Source organism: Leopardus geoffroyi, chromosome C2 (genome assembly GCF_018350155.1).
Source record: "Leopardus geoffroyi isolate Oge1 chromosome C2, O.geoffroyi_Oge1_pat1.0, whole genome shotgun sequence".
Lineage (NCBI taxonomy): Eukaryota > Metazoa > Chordata > Mammalia > Carnivora > Felidae > Leopardus > Leopardus geoffroyi.
Window position 1 is genome coordinate 37,066,275 of NC_059333.1, and position 5,261 is coordinate 37,071,535.

At 33.7% G+C, this 5,261-nt stretch overlaps 1 long non-coding RNA gene across 1 annotated transcript; it reads right to left on the reverse strand.

Moving 5' to 3' along the window:
* Window positions 1-654: 654 nt before the first annotated feature.
* Window positions 655-4,676, reverse strand: LOC123576075. The gene is made up of 2 exons (XR_006701153.1): window positions 4,425-4,676; window positions 655-900 (listed from the first exon to the last, which is right to left on the reverse strand). It is a non-coding gene; the product is annotated as an uncharacterized LOC123576075 (long non-coding RNA).
* Between the last annotated feature and the right edge of the window lie 585 nt (window positions 4,677-5,261).

Genomic DNA, 5,261 nt, shown 5'->3' on the forward strand with positions numbered 1-5,261 from the left:
CTTACATTATTTTAAGGAATATTGAATATTTTATCTATTACAAACTATCCCCAAATAATCAATGTTGGAGAACAGTGATATATTAATACTCAGAATATGAATATAGTTTTTCTGTTTCCAAAGACATACTAGCATATATATTGTACTTAAAAAAAATTAAAACTAACTTCATACTTAAATTGTCTTTTCTGGAAAATGTAATCAACTTAGACACAAGAGGCAAGAACATTTGACATTTACTCCATGAGACACAAAAGGAAAAGCAAATGTACTTTGAAGGACATTGGCCTGTGGCATAAACAATTGAAGAAGGAAACAATAAAAACAACCATTTAGTTAGGTGTATGCCAAATTATTAAAAAAAAAGTGGGAGAGATGTATCAAAATTGTCAACAATGTTCACTTACTCCAGTATCTGATAAGAGCAAAATAGAGCATAAAGGAATAAAAAGCAACACATTCAGCTCATTAGAGACTTAAAAATTTTCATGCTAAATTTGAAATATGTGAGAATTAGGAAATAAGCACTATAGAATGTTATAAAACATTTTTGTCTGTGTTACACATTAAAATTACATTATTATTGAGCACACACAAACTCACAAACATAGACACATATGGTACAAGGATGAGAGAGACACAGAGAGAGGAAGAGAGAGAGAGAGGTATCCAGTTTTATTATGTACAGCAAGAAAAGCCCCCGAAGTATAGTATTGCATTGAAATATCACACCCTCCTAGTTTTCCTCTTCCTACTTCTGATTCTCTTTTGCTAGCTTTTTCTACTTTTCCCAACCACAAAATGTTGAATCATAAATTGTCCAGGTGTAATCTCAATTCCCATTTTTCTCTATACACAATCCCTTAGTTATCTCATCCACATCCATTTTATATACTGCCTCTGAAATGATAACCAGAAAATTTTAAATTTCTATTAAATTTCTCTTCTAAACTTTACCCTTATATATAGAACTATATTTGCAACATTCTACTCGGATTCTTTAAGGACAATTTCAAATCTAACTCCCAAAACAAAATTATTTTGGTTTTCTTACACATTACCAGCTCCTCCCCCATTTCCATAAGTGAGACTATCACACAGTTACTTGTTCTGTCCAAATAATTCCTCTGTGACTCAAGAGTTACTTGATATTTTAAAAGAAAATTATGAAAAGATCAGAAAAAAAACATCAAATATTTAATTGACTGTCATGCAGAAAACATGATTAATGAAGAATTAGAGGAGCTACTAATGTTGTCCACAGAAAGTGTAATCCTACTCACAAAATGTCTACCCTGAAATTATCCATAATTGAAAGTATATTTGAGGTTACCACTAACTATATGTAATTTTACTTTCCTATTTGACATTAAAATCTTACTCTAGAAGATGCAACTCCACCATTTGTAATCTTCTTTTTCTTTCATTTTTTTCAACATATTAATTATAATTTGTTCTAATATGTGGTAGAGTTAGTAGTTAGTCCTACTTATATACTTATTGTCTTTTTAAAACTATTCTTGCATGTTTATTTGTCTATATTGATTAGTATCAATTTGTGCAGATCCATAAAAAAAACTTCTATTTATTTTTTAATGCAGTTGCTTTAAATTTATAAATTAATCGGAACTCACACCTTTATAACATGTAGTCATCTACAAAAAGTATCTTTCTAGGGGCACCCGGGTGGCTCAGGTGGTTAAGCATCCAACTCTTGATTTTGACTTAGGTCATGATTTCATAGGTTCGTGGGATCAAGCCCTGTATCAGGTCTTGAGCTGACAGTGCTAACAGCATGGAGCCTGCTTGGGATTCTCTCCCTCCTCTATCTCTGTCCCCTTCCCCACTCACAATATCTCTCTCCAAATAAACAAACAAACAAACAAAACATTCAATTCTACTTGTGTATCTGTTAAGAGTGTCCTTTAGTTTTTCTTACATGTTTTGCATATTTTGTTTTTTTTTTTTGTTGTTGTTGTTCATGTTAGCTTCTTCCTAACTATATTTGTCTTCTTTATTTCTATTGTAAATGAGCTTTCTCTACAATTGTATCTTCTAACTGGTTATTTTGTGTATAATGAAGGCTATTGATTTCTGTATGCTAATCCTATGCCCTGTTATCTTAATGAATGTTTTACTGTGTGAAAGTTGAATTTGTTTTAATTTCCTTTATATTTCCTCTATTATTCATGAATTATTTATATCTTTTCTTAAAACTTTCATGCAGTTAGATATTTTCTAATTATCTTGTTGTTCTTGAGTTCTAGTTTAATGACATTGTGGTCAGTAATGATTATCTCCATTATTTTAGTCTTTTGCCAGACAGGCCTGAACTGGTAGGAGGAGATACAGATTAAATTAGAGTTTAGATAAATGTTTTAATTTATATCAGATGAGAAATTTAATATCTGAAAGCCAAAGTCTCTTAATTCCCAAAAGTAAATGTAAAATCTGTGAATCTGCATAAAGTATTGCCAAGGTGAGTAACATTGCTAGAGAGTCACATTAAAAAAAGTAAAGCTTGGGGCGCCTGGGAGGCCCAGTCGGTTAAGCGTCCGACTTCAGCCAGGTCACGATCTCGCAGTCCGTGAGTTCGAGCCCCGCGTCGGGCTCTGGGCTGATGGCTCAGAGCCTGGAGCCTGTTTCTGATTCTGTGTCTCCCTCTCTCTCTGCCCCTCCCCCGTTCATGCTCTGTCTCTCTCTGTCCCAAAAATAAATAAACGTTGAAAAAAAAAAAAAAAAAAAAAAGTAAAGCTTTGTGTCTTAATGAATGTACCTGGCTGAATTCAGCACTTTCAATGAACATTATAAAATCATATATTCTAGAACAATGGAGATGGTTTGGGGAAGATCAGTGCTGAAAGGGAAGGGGGCTAATACTGGGCCAGGGAGTACACAACTATCCAAACTCAAGATTCTATAAGGAAATAGAGAAACTAGGTAGTGAGAAAAGGAAGTCATAATCTCTAGCCATGATGATTCAAGAAATAGGAAAGTAACTACAAAAAGATTGCTCAGTCTTGATAATGTAGTGCTCCCTTATCCAAAGCAATTAAATATGGCTACACATCCACATCTTAGTGAGAACACCCACTTGCTACACTCACACACTGTAAACTAGGATTAATACAGCATGACTAACCCAAGGTCTGTCATCCACTGCAGGAACTAACTGTATGTTTGAATAAGAATTGATTTGGAGGGGCAGCTGGGTGACTCAGTAGGTTAAGCGTCCGACTTTGGCTCAGGTCATGATCTCACGGTCTGTGAGTTCGAGCCCCGCATCGGGCTCTGTGCTGACCGCTCAGAGCCTGGAGCCTGTTTCAAATTCTGTGTCTCCCTCTCTCTCTGACCCTCCCCCAGTCATGCTCTGTCTCTCTCTGTCTCAAAAATAAATAAACGTTAAAAAAAAATTAAAAAAAAAAGAATTGATTTGGAAATGACAGGGATTTTTGTAATACAATCTCATTATTGTACAATCTCATTTCTGCTCTGTTAAGGGTGGCATATTTGTACATACTTAGTAGACTTGGGTATACACTGATGCTTCCTGTTTTTTAAGGTCAGTTCTATTTTCATATATTATATTGGATCTCAGGTTGTATGGAGGACTTAATGTTGTTTGGTTAGTGTACTATTCATAAAATGCATTTGGGGGCTGCCTGGGCGGCTCAGGCAGTTAAGCATCAGACTCTTGACTTTAGCTCAGGTCATGATCTCAGTTTTGTGAATTCAAATCCCACATTGGGCTCTGGGCTGACAGCATGGAGCCTGCTTGGGATTCTCTCTCTCAAAAACTAAACAAACAAACATAAAAATAAATAAATAAAATGCATTTGGTAAAAACTCATGGTAAAATTTTCCTTTTAAGGAACATTTCTTTGGAATACAAGAAATAGAGTAGATAAACCAACTATGAAGGTTTTGCAATAAATAATAGTACACAGATAGTCATAGCATGTGAGTTACAGATGATCATGTTTTTATAAAGAATGTGGTAATGAAATGAAACTTTTAATTTGATGTATTATACATGATTACAGATCAAACATCTAAACAACCTAGTTTATTCATTTGGGTAAACCACTTAACCATTTGACCCTTTTGTCTCATCAGTAATAGGGAGAAAATAAAATCTCTTTTGACTATTTCCCATAGCTATTGTGGGAACAAATTAAGATAGTGATTATAAAATAAAGGCTTTTGAAAAATAAAAGTTACAATAAAAAATTAGATGCCATTGTAATTAGTTGTAAATGTTAATGAGCTCTCATAAATGTCTAAAATTAATATTACTTTCACTCTAAAAAGCCAAGTAGTATTTTTCTTTTCAGCCCCTCTTTACTTTTTATTCTTTTGGTATTTCCAAATGAACACATGGAATCTTCCTTTATTACATATATAAATTCAAAACACAAACTTACACAACATAGACACATTTTTCTCTGACATATAGGTGACTTTTTCTTTGTAACTATATGCTTTTCCAACATAATTATTCATCTTTGAGTTGTTTTTTTTTTTCTTCCTTCATGGCCAAACCAAACTGACCAGGTAACTAACATAAGCAGATTAAAAAGACCATGGTTGCACTTTATAGACCACAGATAAACATTACAGCTTTTAAAATTTAATGCATCTGCTTGCTGCATTTATTTCCATTGTGTTAAGCAAGCCTTTCATCACAGTCATTAATCAAGGTAGATGATGTATTGTTGCACCATAGCTACTATGACATATGAAAGATTCCATAGCCAATTAGCTGCAGAAGGTTATGTGAGATCAGGAGGTCTAGGTTTCTGTCCATCTTCAGTTGCTAACAGACATTGTGACTTTGGGCTAGACTCTGTCATTTTGAAACTGTTTTCTTTCAGATAAAACAAGGTAATAGGGATAAGATGATCTTTCTGATCACTTCTAGTTTTAATGTTTTATGATGCTAGGGAACATTAATAATTTTGAAATCAAACCCTTATCTTAGACCTGGATTCTCTGAGGAACATGGGACAGCCTGAAATATGCCATAAAGGATTATTTAATTGTAATTTCCTTAATTTTTACAAGGTTACAGAGCTCTCCTACCATATCCTCAATAGAGGGGAAATGCCAAGATTATGAAAATGATACAACATCCCCAAAACAACAACAACTAAAACAAAAATCTTGACGACTAGATCTTTTGGTTTTATAACTAGGGAACAAAAATATAACTTTGAGAAAAGCATGATGAGAGTTCAAGTAAAAAATATGAAAGCATCCAA